Raw genomic sequence first — 16,418 nt, forward strand, 5'->3', positions numbered from 1 at the left:
CATCTTGGAGTGTGAAGTTAAGTGGGCCTTGGGTAACATTATTACAAAGCTAGTGGAGCTGATGGAATTTAAATCTATTTAAAATCCTAAATGATGATACTGTTAAAGTGCTTCACTCAATACGCCAGCAAATCTGGAAAACTCAGCAGTGGCCACAGGACTGGAAGAGGTCAGTTTTCATCCCAATCACAAAGAACTGCAATGCAAAAATGTTCAGACTACCATACAGGTCTGCTCATTTCACATGCTGTTAAGGGTATGCTCAAAATCCTAGCTAGGCTTCAGCAGTATGTGAACCAAGAACTTTCAGATGTAACAGCTGGGTTTAGAAAAGGCAGAGGAACCAGAGATCAAACTGCTGACATTTCCTAGATCATAGAGAAAGCAAAGAAATTCCAGAAAAACATCTACTTTGCTTCGTGGACTGTGCTAAAGCATTTACTGTGTGAATCACAATGAACTGTGGAAAATTCTTGAGAAGATGGGTATACCAGACCATCTTATCAGCCTCCTGGGAAGCTTGTATACAAGTCAAGAAGCAACAGTTAGAACCAGACATGGAAGAAATGAATGGCTCAAAATTGGGAAAGGAGTACGTAAAGGCTGTATATTGTCACCCTTCTTATTTAACTTCTATGCAAATTATATCATGTGAAATGCTAGACTGTATGAGTCATAAGCTGGAATCAAGATTACCAAGAGAAATATAAAAAACCTCAGATATGCAGATGATACTACTCTAATAGCAGAAAATGAAAAGGAACTAAAGAACGCCTTGATGAACCTGAAAGAGGAGTGAAAAAAAGCTGGCTTAAATCTTAACATTAAAAAAACAAAAACAATGATCCTTGCATCCGGTCCCATCATTTCATGGCAAATAGAAGGAGGAAAAGTGGAAGAAGTGATAGATTTTATTTTTTTAGATTTCAAAACCACTACAGTGACTGCAACCATGAATTTAAAAGATGCTTTCTCCTCAGAAGGAAAGCTATGACAATCCTAGACAGCATATTAAAAAGCAGAAATATCACTTTGCCAAAAAATATCCATATAGTCAAAACTATGGTTTTTCTAGCAGTCATGTACGGATGTGAGAGTTGAACCATAAGGAAGTCTGGGTGCTTAGAAATTGATATTTTCAAATTGTGGCACTGGAGAAAACTCTTGAGAGTCTCTAGGACTGTAAGGAGATCAAACCATCATTCCTAAAGGAAATCAACCCTGAATATTCATTGGGAGGACTGATACTGAAGCTGAAGTTCCACTACTTTGGCCATCTAATGCAAATAAATGACTCATTGGAAAAGACCCTGATGCTCAGAAAGATTGAAGATAGGAGGAGGAGGGGACAACAGAGGATGAGATGGTTTGATGGCATCACAGACTCAGTGGACATGAGTTTGAGCAAGCTCTGGGAGGTGGTGAAGTACAGGGAAGCCTGGCATGCTGCAGTCCACAGAGTTGCAAAGAGTCAGACATGACTGAGAAACTAAACAACAATAATAAGCTCTTATGGCTTACCAGGTGGCTCAGTGGTAAATGATCTGCCTGCCAAGTAGGAGATGCAGATTCGATCGCTGGTTTGGGAAGAAACCCTGGAGATAAAAATGGCAACCTACTCCAATATTCTTGCCTGTATAATCCCATTGACAGAGGGGCCTGTTGGGCTATAGTCCATGGGGTTGCAAAAGAGTTGGACACAACTTAGTGGCAAAACAACAGCAATGAAACAAAATCAAATGCTATATGCAAAAAGAAATGACAGTATAGGAAAGGCACAGCATAAAAACAATCATCCAGCAAATTAAAAGAAAAAATATGAGGGTGAAGAAAATCACTATGCTAGAGAAAAATCTGTGCTTTCCTGGTATCTCAGATGGTAAAGAATCTGCAAGGAATGCAGGAGACCCTAGTTTAATTCCTAGGTTGGGAAGATCCCCTGGAGAAGGGATAGGCTACTCAATCCAGTATTCATGGGTTTCCATGATGGCTCAGACAGTAAAAAATCTGCCTGCAATACAGCAGACCTGGGTTTGATCGCTGGGTTGGGAAGATCCCCTGAAGGGCAGTCTTCCTAAGGGCTCTTCAGGTGGCTCATTTGTAAAGAATATGCCTGGCTGTACAGGAGACGCCAGAGACACTGGTTCAATCCCTCGGTTGGGAAGATTCCCTGGAAGCAAGAATGGCAACCTGATGGGAAAATCCTGTGGACAAAGGAGCCTGGCAGACTACAGTCCGTAAGGTCACAAAAGAGTTGGATGCAACTGAACACATACACGCACGCACACAATCTCCATATGACCTCCTTTCATTACTCTTCTCAGAATTCAGGGCTACCCATAAGACTTTTTGTCCGTTTACTGCTTTGCAGATACAAAAATAACTTCCTTCTTTTCCTGAGTCAGTCTATTTGACTTTCTAACTTTTGCAAATAAGATCCAGCTGGAACACCATAATCCATACTGCACTCAGAGCCACCATCTTTTAATAACACCAATCTCATCATGCATGTTATTTGTAAGCACTTGGTAATAGGACACAGATTGCATATCAAACTTCACTGCTTATGCTATAGTCACATTATATTTCTTTATCTTGCTCTTTTGTCTCCTATATTCTCAACTCATTTAGGTATCAAATTATGTGACACTATCTCTGGGAATCTGTAGATTCATGACAAAAAATCTGAGTTGTGAGCTTCTGATATGTATCAATGTAGGTTCCAATGGTTTCCCCTTTAGAATTAATCTTTTTTTTTTTTTTTTATTGTGGTCTACTATTTACATGCCTGTGTAAGGATTTTCAGAGATTTGCATGAGAATTCTATTAAGGCTCTTCCTTAGACTTGGGCAAAAGTGTAATCAGAACTGACATTATACAACACTATCACGGACGTTATCAAGCTGACAGTGTTGTCTCTGGATGGAACTTTTAGAAAGGAATAGTGAGTGAATAGAGCAAAAGAAAGGAAGAATTAAAAACAGCATGGTATTCAGGGTTCTGTGTGCAGATAAATGGGAAAGGTTTGAAGCAGTTTCTAAAATGCATTTTATTAGTAAATTTAAATTGTGATTACTTGCTCTGCTGTGCTGTCACTTCAGTTGTGTCAACTTTTTGGGACCTTAAGGACAGTAGCCCGCCAGGCTCTTTTGTCCATGGGATTCTCCAGGCAAGAATACTGGTGTGGCTTGCCATTTCCTACTCCATGGGATCTTTCCAACCCAGGGATCAAACCTGCATCACTTTTGTCTCCTGCATTGGCAGGTGGATTCTTTACCTCTAGCACCACCTGGGAAGACCTGTGATTATTTTATAATGACATAATTTTGTTTTATATTCTGTGCACAATTTTTTTTTCAAATGACTACTAATTTGTTAGAACATAAATCCTAATTAATTTTTTCTACTTAACCACTTAATGCAACAGGGATCCTGTGTGTTTCTTTTGTTTTAGGAGCATTAGGAAAAAAATCTTGCCTGGACACTAAGGATAACATGAAATAAGAAAAAAGAAATTAAAAAATTTTTATCTGCTTATGAAGGATCCAGGGATTTAGCTTATGTTGCTTTCTTATGACTCGGCTTCCTCCGTTCCATTTCCTTATCTCTATTTTACCTTATTTTATCTTATTTACAACTATTTCTTGTTTCTTTTGTTTGCCAAGGTATAGGACATTTGATAAACCTGAGCCCTTTTGAGGGATCCTAACTTCTTGTCTCATATGCTTTATCATTCTTATCTGTTCTGACATGGTCTCATTGAAAGTCTGGATTTTTTGCAGTTAAATGTACTAGAATGATCCACTAGAAAATCCACTCAACACAAAGCTCTAATAAATGCAACATAAAGAACCATAATTTGTATCCTAGTACCCTAATGGCTTTTCTTTTGGGTTCTGCTTGCTGTTATAAGATTATTTCTTCCTCAAAAAAAAAAAAAAAAAAAAAAGGAGAATACGAAGGAAATGCCTAAGTCTGCTTCTTCAGTCTAGACTATATATATAGATATTATAATGAGTCCGCTTAAGCACACTCTCACTCTTTTGTCCCTTTATTTTATGATCTAGGTCACACCATACACCATGGAACTCATTTTCTGAACTAATTTACATTGCCAAGAAATTGGAAACAGCAGTTTATAGGAAGCAAAGCATATTCTATCAGATGCTTTTTTATTAAAGTACATTGTCTTCTAATACTGTTACTCTTGCTTGATATTCTATGTCATAGAATATCAATCTGTATATTTTATTGAGGGTGGTTCATGCTTTAACTGCCTAACTTTTCAGTAAACCATGATTTCATATTCAAAAATTAAATTTAATATAAATATATTTACAATTATTAAACCATAAATAACATTGCTTCTACTTCTTGGAAACAAGCCTGAATTAAAAAGGTTTTTTATGCATTTCTTCTGATAACATTAATCTGTTTTAAAGCAATATGTTGACAGTGTGGCCATAATAATGAAAGCATCTCCATTTGCGTTCAAGCAATGATTCCAAAGTATATCCCAGACTCACCAAGATATGACCCATTCCTTAGGTATAAAATGCCAAATATTACCTACTCATGCATTAATCTATTTATACAAAATATATGTAATTGACCACTTTTTTGTTTAAATATGTCCAAGTTAACTAATTTAAAGAGAAGGCTTCAGCAATACGTGAACCATGAACTTCCAGATGTTCAAGCTGGTTTTAGAAAAGCAGAGGAACTAGAGAAAAATTGCCAACATCTGTGGGATCATCAAAAAAGCAAAAGAGTTCCAGAAAAACATCTATTTCTGTTTTATTGACTATGCCAAAGTCTTTGACTTTGTGGATCACAATAAACCGTGGAAAATTCTGAACGAGATGGGAATACCAGACCACCTGACCTGCCTCTTGAGAAACCTATATGCAGGTCAGGAAGCAACAGTTAGAACTGGACAGGGAACAACAGACTGGTTCCAAATAGGAAAAGGAGTATGTCAAGGCTGTATATTGTCACCTTGCTTATTTAATTTCTATGAAGAGAACATCATCAGAAACGCTGGACTGGAAGAAGCACAAGCTGGAATCCAGATTGCCGGGAGAAATCTCAATAACTTCAGATATGCAGATGACACCACCCTTATGGCAGAAAGTGAAGAGGAACTAAAAAGCCTCTTGATGAAAGTGAAAGTGGAGAGTGAAAAAGTTGGCTTAAACCTCAACATTTAGAAAACTAAAATCATGGCATCTGGTCACATAACTTCATGGGAAATAAATGGGGAAACAGTGGAAACAGTGTCAGATTTTATTTTTTTGGGGGCTCCAAATCATGGCAGATGGTGACTGCAGCCATGAAATTAAAGGACGCTTACTCCTTGGAAGAAAAGTTATGACCAACCTAGATAACATATTCAAAAGCAGAGACATTACTTTGCCAACAAAAGTCCGTCTAGTCAAGGCTACGGTTTTTCCAGGGGTCATGTATGGATGTGAGAGTTGGACTATGAAGAAAGCTCAGTGCCGAAGAATTGATGCTTTTGAACTGTGGTGTTGGAGAAGACTCTTAAGAGTCCCTTGGACTGCAAGAAGACCCAACCAGTCCATTCTGAAGGAGATCAGCCCTGGGATTTCTTTGGAAGGAATGATGCTAAAGCTGAAACTCCAGTACTTTGGCCACCTCATGGGAAGAGTTGACTCATTGGAAAAGATTCTGATGCTGGGAGGGATAGGGGGCAGGAGGAGAAGGGGACGACAGAGGATGAGATGGCTGGATGGCATCACTGACTCAATGGACGTGAGTCTGAGTGAATTCTGGGAGTTGGTGATGGAGAGGGAGGCCTGGTGTGCTGCGATTCATGAGGTTGCAAAGAGTTGGATACGACTGAGAGACTGAAGTGAACTGAACTCTATATTTATAAGGGACATTGGTCTAGAATTTTTTTGTAATGTCTTTACTAGATTTTTCTTAATTGTTATGATAGCTTCATAATATAAGTTAGGCAGTGCTATCTATTACTCTACACACTGAAATGTTTTTTGCAAATTGGGGCTATTTCTTCTTTCAGGTTTGCCATAATTTACAAACTATTAGGACCTTGGGTTTTCTTTTGGGGAGGACTGGTAACAAATGAAATTTCTTTATTTGATATATGCTATCTTCTGTTTTTCTTGTGTCAGTTTTGATCAGTTGCATTTTTAGTTGAATTTATTTTCTTCAGTACTAATATATGATCAATTTATATGAGTTCTATGTTTACTTGAGATGAAATTGTATTCTCTAATATGGGATTTTAAACATTTGTATATTTTAATAAGGTCTATGTTCTTTTATAATATTGTTTAGATTTTATAGTTTTGCTTGTCTTTTTTTCCTCTTGATATTGCTTGAACTGATAATGATGTGTTAAGTTCTATATATAAATTTCTAATATTTTGGTTTTCATGTAATATTTTTTATTTTTAAAGTTGAGGTCTTCCCAGGTGGTGCTATTGGTAAAGAATCTGTCTGCCAATGTAGGAGATTCAAGAGTCACAGGTTTAATCTCTGGATCAGGAAGATCCTCTGGAGAAGGGAATGGCTACTCACTCCAGTATTCTTGCCTGGAGAATCCCATGGACAAAGAAACCTGATGGGCTATGGTCCATAGGGTCACAAGAGTGGGACACAACTGAACACACACACACACACACAAACACACACACCCCATACACATTTATTTGATATAACAAATATGCTTGACTTTAATTCTATCATGATTTTTTAGTGTTAAAATCACTGCAGATGGTGACTGCAGTCATGAAATTAAAAGATGCTTACTCCTTGGAAGGAAAGTTATGACCAACCTAGATAACATATTCAAAAGCAGAGACATTACTTTGCCAACAAAGCTTTGTCTAGTCAAGGCTATGGTTTTTCCTGTGGTCATGTATGGATGTGAGAGTTGGACTGTGAGGAAGGCTGAGCGCTGAAGAATTGATGTTTTTGAACTGTGGTGTTGGAGAAGACTCTTGAGAGTCCCTTGGACAAGGACATCCAACCAGTCCATTCTGAAGGAGATCAGCCCTGGGATTTCTTTGGAAGGAATGATGCTAAAGCTGAAACTCCAGTACTTTGGCCACCTCATGGGAAGATTTGACTCATTGGAAAAGACTCTGATGCTGGGAGGGATTGGGGTCAGGAAGTGAAGGGGATGACAGAGGATGAGATGGCTGGATGGCATCACTGACTCAATGGATGTGAGTCTGGGTGAACTCCGGGAGTTGGTGATGGACAGGGAGGCCTGGCATGCTGCAATTCATGGGGTCACAAAGAGTTGGACATGACTGAGCGACTGAACTGAACTGAACTGAACTGATGTTATATTTATGTTATATATACTCTTTTCCATTTCTTTATGTGTTTTTTTCCTTTGTCCAGTGTTATTATTGCTCTAGTATTTATGAAGTTCATTTTTTTTATTCTAGTGGCTATGATTATGCTAAAACATTTGTAGTACTCATCCTTTTCTCTGCTTAAACCTTTAATACTGGGTTTTGTAGCAACAAAAATAAATGATTTTACTCTGCTATGGACTAAATTTTGTCCTCCCCAAATCCATACATTAAAGCCCTAAATCTCCCTGTGATGGCATTTGGAGATCAGGCTTTGGGAAAATGATTAGGTTTAGATGAGGCCATGAGAGTGGGGTCTTCATGATGGGATTAGTGCCCTTTTAAAAAGAGACATCATAGAGCTTTCTTTCTCTCTGCCTTGTGAGGCCATGTGGGCAAGAATATTGGAGTGAGTTGCCATGCCCTCCTCCAGGGGATCTTCCCGACCCAAGGATGGAGCCTGTGTTTCTTATGTCTCCTGCATTGGCAGAAGGGTTCTTTATTACTGTCACCACCTGGGAAGCTCATGAAAACCCTGGTAGTCTACAGTTCATATGGTCACAAAGAGACAGACATGAATGAAGCAACTCAGCATGCACACACAAGTGAGTATATGCAAGAAATCAACTGTTTGCAAGCTAAGAAGAGAACTCTTAACTAGAATCTGAGCATAATGGCCTTGTGATATCATACTTCTGGCCTCTGGAACCATGAGAAAATTAATTTCTATTTTTTAAATAACCCTCTCTATAGTATTTTTTATGGCAGCCCAGGCTGATAAAAACAGATTCATATGACTATGCAAAAATCCATGAGCATATTCTAACTTTCTCCTTCCCTTTCTTCTCTTTCTACATTTTAAGTTGTATTATTTATATTTTATCAATGCATGTATTGATTTTATATTAGTTTTCACCTTTATTTTAAACTTCTAGTCTTTGATCTATAATTAAGCATATTCAGTACATGCCTTTTGGCAAAATATTTATTATCATCTCTTGGTTAGAGAAAACTCATTTTCTAGTAGATATCTCAGGAGGATTCTAAGTATAGTTATCCTTGTATTTTTGCATTTTCAGTGCCTTCTCATAGAACTGATTGTTGAAGGGCAACTTGGTTAGATACGAAATCTTTGGATCACTTTTATTTTTTTTTTTAATTCTTTGTTCACTTACATTGCCTGTTCTATCAAAAATCAAGAAGTCTGACACCAATCTGATTTTTTTTTCCTTTTATTAGTAAACTTGGTCTTTTTTGCCTGAAGGCCCTAAACATTTCTTCTTTTATCTTTATTGCCTGAAAATTTTGATAAAACTCATCTTGGAGTTGAAGTTTCTAGGTCAATGTTCACAGATACACAAGCTCCTTCAATATACAGATTCAGTTATACTTTTATTTTTAGTATGTCCTCTTAGATTATAGTGTACATGCTGTCCTGTTCCATTGTTTCATTTCTCACAGTGTCCAAAATGTACATAAATGTCTCTTTATATGTGGTTGTGTGTGTGTTCATGTGTGTGTGTGTGTGTGTGTGTATAGAGAGAGAGAGAAGTAAGAGAACAAAAATTTTTTTAAAGAGAAGAAAAAATGACCCAAGAGAAAATGTTAAGTAAACAAGATACTCATAGTCATTTACATCATATTTGGAAATTTTGCATATGATGTCTTAATTCCTATTTTTCATTTTTTGCTTTGTGGTTGTTTTTGGCAGGAGAGCAGGAATGTGGATAATGGACAATTCCAATCTAACATCTGAAGTTTAATTCCATCTTTCCTTATTTGTAGCTTATTTTTCCAATCATGGAAACCCTGGTTTCATTATTTACAATATACTTACTAATTTGTTCAACCTTAACATATATATTAATCAAGTATTAGAAATATCAGACACTGATGCAGAAACTAAGCTAGTATTTTCAGGAGATAGAAGCAAATAGGCAAGAGCATGATAAGCAGGTCAGAGAGAGGTGAAAGTTAAGCTTGGAAGATTAGTATAGGGCCTGGATTCAATTTTTAACAATAAACTGAGCACATAAATACTTTTAAAGATATCAGCTGTGCTTTGCTTACCAGGATCAGAGCAGTTATGAGCAAAAGCATGAATAATAAGAATGTGATACTATGTTTACTTTCAAGCATTATCTGGATTAATTGTGATCCATTTCCTCTCAAGAAGAAGACCCACAGTATGTTTGGGCTCTGTTCCTAGGAGTTTGAATTTGAGTTCGCTTTCTTCACATATTTGTATATGGCAGAATTTCCTAAAATCATTTCCAGAGAACATAGGGATTGGTTTTATTTTGTATTGTTTTTGAAGATTCTCTGTGCAAGTAAATAAATGTGATAAAGAAAACATTCAAATTCTCTTCAGTTCTACTTTTCTGCAATTTATTTGACCATCATTTTGCTTTATGTAAATCCCATTAATGCTTCAGGTCAGTTCCATGAAGCACACTTAGGGAAACAACTGGGCAAATTCCAAGCCAATAAGAAATTGCAGAGCCAATAAGAAAGTGCAGACTTTTGGTAAACCCCTTTCAAAGGATAAGAAATATAAAAATGCTTGTTGAGAAGAGCAATATTGTTGGCACCAGGTTTACATATGAAAACACTTGGGCTTAGCATAGATGCATTCCCCAGTAAAATGTTTCCTCTTGAGGAAACAGACTCAGAATTTGAAGAAATTCATCACTCTCAAACCTAAAAGCCAAATTTTAGAAGGATATTCACTTTTGTGAATGGGGTATAATGTTTCCAAAGATGAAATTTATCAGAAATCGTATAAGCTTTGACTCCTTCCAATGAATCAAAGTTACTAAAGTAACTGCATTCAGTAACTTGATTACAGAGGCTAGACTAAATCTGAAACGCATCATTAGATTGCATTTTAAAACCAAAATAAAAGGTGGAATTATAAAACCTGTAAAACTTCTTTTAAGATAAAAAAAGAGTCATGATTTTAGAAAGAATATCAAATATATTATCAAAAGAAAATGGAAATTCCAATTTGGTTAGACCACTCTTTTTGCCCACTGCTCTACAGAATTCATAGTCCTAATTTTGACTATAAAATGCTTTAGTAAGTATTCATTTGCAGAATTATGTTTTAATACAGTGAATTGTTATATAGAAGACACACTCTTCAAAGTTGCTTATTTCGTATGCAAATATTAAATGACTTTCTGTGACTTGATTTATTTATCAAATGAATTGCAGTAAAATATGCCCTTCATATATAAATTTAGACCTAGATTGATTTAAATAAGGTGTGGGAGTAAATTATACATGTTCAATTGATTGTATAGAAAAACACAGATATATAAAGATATACCCAAAATGGTGGCTTTGTAATTGGCACATAAATTGAATATTTAAGAGGAAGTGAATTAGAAAAGTTTCTTATGCCAAGGCACTGCACAGTACTATTATGCTTGACAAACCCCAAAGCAACTGAGTTCTAGCCACATACCACTGTATCACACATCTTAATCATTTAAAAACCCCTGTTAAAATGTTACATAGTAAAGATTCAAAACTTGATGTAATCATGAGTAAGAGTCAATGAAGTTTCTTTCTTTACTTCTTGTTTGATTTCAGTAAGTCAATATGATTAAATGAGTGTAAAGGCAAACAATAAATACAAATATGTAATGACTGCAGTACTTTTATTCTTAGAGTCTTCCTCTATGTAAAATCCAACCTTATCGTGTGTGTGTGTGTGTGTGTGTGTGTGTGTGTGTGTGTTTGAACATGTATGTAAACAGATCTTGAGTTTTGCAGGGAGAGAGGCCTGGGATTTGAATCCTCTCTCTCCTATTCTAGCTGCATATACTCGCTAAATTTAATAATACTGAAAATCCCAAATTCTACATCTTTAAAAAATGATGATGATTGTTACTCCAGAGTGTTGCAGAATATCCTCTCAACAAACCTATTTTGTACTGGAACTATATCACACTGACATACAAAAGCCAAACATATGCATCTTTTTTCAGTTCCCATTCAGTGACATACATTGACAGCTTGAAAGCAAACTTGGTAGGAGTATTCACTGCATGAAAACAACAAAACCTATCACCTTCCCTTACCTGGAAGCAGTTTTTAATAGCACACAACTGAATAGCAAATTATATGTACACAGTGAATAGTAAATTATTAAACCATTTAAATCTAGATTCATTTATAAATTATAAATCTATATGAACACCTGAGAGACTTTGAGTGAAGTTAACTCTAATTTGTTTGAAAATCAGTAATATATAGCAATAACAATAAAAATTTAGAAATCCTGAATTTCTAAATTAAATAATCTTCATTGGCTCTCTTAATATACAAGAATGTTTATATGCAATTAGATAATTCTCCTAGAACTTTGTGATTAATAAATTTATTGCATTGATACCAATGGTTTACTGAAGCTATCTATGCTTTCATTTCAAATTCACAAATTCAGAAATTTGTGCTTTCATTTTTCCACGTATAGTTTGTTAGATATATGCATCTTCTCTTAGAGTCTATGACTTACACTACCCTCAAAATAGAATTATTTAAGTTCTTAAGACACAAAATAAATTGTATTCTAATGTCACATTAATGTGATTTTTTTCTGGGCAAAAATACAAAGTGAGTCAATTTCTGTAGTTGCTATTGGCAGGGCAATACCCAGCTTCCCATTAAGTCCAATCCTGTAATGGTGGTAACAGGTTTTTTTTTTTAAGCTTTGTTTTGTATCATGCTGTGAATTTCAATAGAAATACTGGTTCCAAATTTCCTTAATGGATTTTTTTTTCCTACAGTATATGCATTTACTTATGAGTGGGTAATGCTATGTACTAGCTTTCAAAAATGGATAAAATATTATAATTGTTGTTATTATTTCAGTGAAGAATTGTATGAATTGTTTTTGCAGGTAGAATCAAGAGTGCAGTGAAAGTACACAAAAGAACAAATAAGTAAAATAAAATATATAGTACTGTGTGCAAGGTAAGGTCCATTCTCGTGTAAAAGAAATACATACCTTTCTATGGTGATTTTTCTCTTTTGTTAAAAAGTAGGTGGCAAATATCCATGCTTGTTACCATAAAATGTCTTTCCTATACATTCTCTTTCCTTGGGAACTTTTGCTCTTTTTCTATATTCTTCACATTGTGGGAATTAGTTGTTAGTTTTAAATGAAAAGTTTAAAATGGCAATGGTAATTTGTATGGCAATATATGTTGAAAGCTTGGATCTGCAATAAAAATTGCTGTTACGACAAATAGGTGGTGTGATATAAAGGAAAATTTTCATTTAAAAAGTTAATTATAAAGCATTTTAGAAAAAAATTTAATTATGTTTTGATAACCACATTTGATCTTCTGATCATAAAACTTCAGAGGGAGCAAATACTATCTTACTGAATACGAGTAAAATAAATCTAAAGCTTGATTCAGGCTTTGAAACCATTTCTCTTGTTTCAATTTCTAAATCTAGTTACTTGTCAAGTGAAGGAGTGATATGTTTCAGTATTTGATCTTGAAATGACGATTGTATAAATACTTCTGCTTCCATCCTGATAGAGAAACTTCCACTGGATTAGCCCTTCCACCATAAACAACCACAAAATAGACAAAATATAAAAAAATACTAGTTCTATACATTGTCTAAAAGGGAGCACAGGTTTGTAATTTTAATGTGTAATATGGAAAGCAGATCACCACTTGCCAATAGTGAGAGGAGAGGGAGAAGACTGACTTTATAGAAATACAGGACAATTTTGTAGGGAGAAGAACGTGTTCTACGTCACTTTCTTGGTTGTAATACAACTGTTTACATTAGTTACAACTGCAGAAATTACACACTCAAACTTGGAGAATTTTATTGCATATAAATTATACTTTGACAAAATAATTAAAAAAATTGATCACAGAACTAAAAAGTCAAACCTATATCATATCTTGAAAAATATGTTTAAATCATCCAAGTTCTGCAATAAAAAGTTTTCTTAGATATCACAGACACAAATGTACTCTTGGTAACAATAAAAAATAATAGAGTTGAATTTCATCAAAAATTATCTTACTGCTCTTCAGAACACATTACTCAAGAAAACAAAAACATCAGTCTCCGGCTAAATGAAAATGTTCAATATATCTATATCTATAGTGATATTTATACTCTTATCTTCATATATGATAAATAACATGTATCTTAAAATATCTTACAATACACTAATAAAGCAAAAATATTACTTTAAAATAAGAAAAGAATACAGCAAACATCTCAAAAAGGTAATAGACTAAAAACTAATAAATAAAGCTAAAATTTAAAGGCTCAAAATTTTAATCATCAAGGAAATGTAAATTAAGCCATAATTAGATGTCATTATGCCCCCTTCATCCTTCAGAATATCTAAAATAGAAAAGACTTTTAATATCAAGAGTTTGTGGGGAAATCAAATTCAAAAATTTATGCTGAGTTTAAAATGATATAACTACTATAGATGACATTCATTTAGCAGTTTCTTTTTAATTCAAGGGACTTCCCTGTAGTGCATATGGTAAAGAGTCTGCCGGGTTTGAGCCCTGGGTCAGGAAGATCCTCTGGAGAAGGGATTGGCAACCTCAACCTTCTCCAATGGCACTCCAGTATTCTTGCCTGGAGATCCCATGGACAGTGAAGTCTGGTGGGCTACAGTCTGTGCGATAACAAAGAGTCAGACATGACTGAGAGGCTCTATTACTACTACTGTTAATTCAAACAACTTTTTCTAGATAACCTAGGCATTTACACAAAAGAACTGAAAACCTGTATCTATACAAAAAGCTTACTGAAATATTCATGGAAGTTTATTATCCTCCAAACCTGGAAACTATCCACATATCCAAATATCTTTTTTGTATACAGTTATTTATGTATGACTATGCTTTCAACAATAGAATATGAATACACAGATGTGCTATCTCTTTTATACTATTGTCGTTAAGAGACTGCATTGTCCTTTCACTCTTTGACTTGGAAAGTCTCAAGTTATGGCCCGGAGGTTGGATAAGACTGACTTCCTACATCATCTTACATTGAGCTGCCTTGAATTTTGGCATGGGTTAGAAATAAATTTATTTGAGTGAACCCTTTGAGATAGGAATTTTGATTTCTTAGAGCACCTAGCACTACTATAAATGACATAGATAATATATTTATCTTTAATTCAGCTGATTTTTAGAAATATCACAAACCCTATATATACAGTCTAATACAAAAAGAGATTCATAAATTAATTCTTGAGCAAAAGCATGATGTGCAAACTTTGCTTGAATTCAGGGCTCTTACAGTCCTTAATCTGCTTTGTCACAACTTTTGCATTAGTAGACAGCTATTATTTTTCTCAATTGGACATGAGGCAACACATGAAAATAGAGAAACAAATCAAATGAGCCTTTCTTACTTACTAAGGAGAGTTTACAGGCACAGCATAAAACAGGAGAACCCTGGTTGAACCTGGCAATCTCCCAAATTAAGAAGGTGAACCTGAAAGTACATCAAGGATATATTGGCTAGACTTTGCAAACAGTAATGAAGAGAGAGCTTTTCATAGTAAGAAAACTTCAGAAATCTCCAAATGGCCTCCCTTGAGTCTTGATCTCAGTACCCATTAGTGAAAGTATATAAAGAAATTGCCCAAGGCCAAAAACAACAGCAGCAACAGCAACAGCAACAACAACTATCCCCAAAGAACAGAAGCAACAATCCTCAGGGCTCACTCATGACTTCAAATAATTCATGTTCCTACCAACAGAAGTGGAAGAGCTTATAATTCATGGTCCTTAGGCTAGGGTAATAACAGAGTATTGTGTCAGTTGTGGGGGAAAGAAGCCCTAGAATAAATTCTATTGTGATTTTACCTTAACAAAGATAAAAAATAAAACTGTTTCCAAGTACTTCCAAGTAAAAAGTTGAGGTTATTTATAGGAATATACAATTATCTAGCAACAAACAAGGCAAATTTTGAAATGTATGGCTTCCAATAGAACACAGGTTATCTCATATGCAGTGAAATAAGAACATCTGACTCATAAGAAGAAGGGAATATATCAATCTAATATGATCCAACAGAAACACATGTAAATAAGATTATTGGACAAGGACATTAAAACCTATTGTAACTATATTCCATATATTCAAGAGGCAGGAAAAGTACTAAATGTGTTAAGTATGAGTATGGTAAATACAAAACTATAGTACTTCTGAAGATAAAAATTTTAATTTATAAGATGACAAAATATATTAAATGGGATTAACATGATTTTAGCAATAGAGGAAGAAAATTTAGTGAATTGAACACATTGCAAATGACACTGAAGTAAAAGAGAGAAAAAGGCAGAAAAATAAAGCCGAATTTAGTGAGTCATTAGAAAACCTCAAACAGCCTAATATATATATATTATAATTCATAGGAAATGGGGTACAGAAAGAATACTTGAAGAAATAATCATTCAAAATTTTCCAATTTGATGAAAAATATATACCCTCTATTCATGATGCTCTGTGAACCTCAAATGTGAAATAAAATTATTACAACAAAGTACATCATAATTGAACTTCTTAAAACTAGTTACTTAGAGAAAATCTTAAAAACAGCTGGAGTAAATTAAAAATTTCACAGGGGAAAAAAAGAAAAATTGTAGAAGAATTTTTACCAAAAACTGCAAAAAGACAACTACAAATTTAAATTACAGCTCAACTTCAGAAAAATAATTGATCCAATCAAAAAATGGGCCAAAGAACTAAATAGACATTTCTCCAAAGAAAACATACAGATGGCTAACAAACACATGAAAAGATGCTCAACATCACTCATTATCAGAGAAATGCAAATCAAAACCACTATGAGGTACCATTTCAAGCCAGTCAAAATGGCTGTGATCCAAAAGTCTACAAGCAATAAATGCTGTAGAGGGTGTGGAGAAAGGGAACCCTCTTACACTGTTGGTGGAAATGCAAACTAGTACAGCCACTATGGAGAACAGTGTGGAGATTCCTTAAAAAACTGGAAATAGAACTGCCTTATGATCCAGCAATCCCACTGCT

The sequence above is a fragment of the Bos grunniens genome, chromosome 2 (genome assembly GCF_055505025.1).
Source record: "Bos grunniens cultivar Pamir isolate PY7600 chromosome 2, Bosgru_T2T1.0, whole genome shotgun sequence".
Taxonomy (NCBI): domain Eukaryota; kingdom Metazoa; phylum Chordata; class Mammalia; order Artiodactyla; family Bovidae; genus Bos; species Bos grunniens.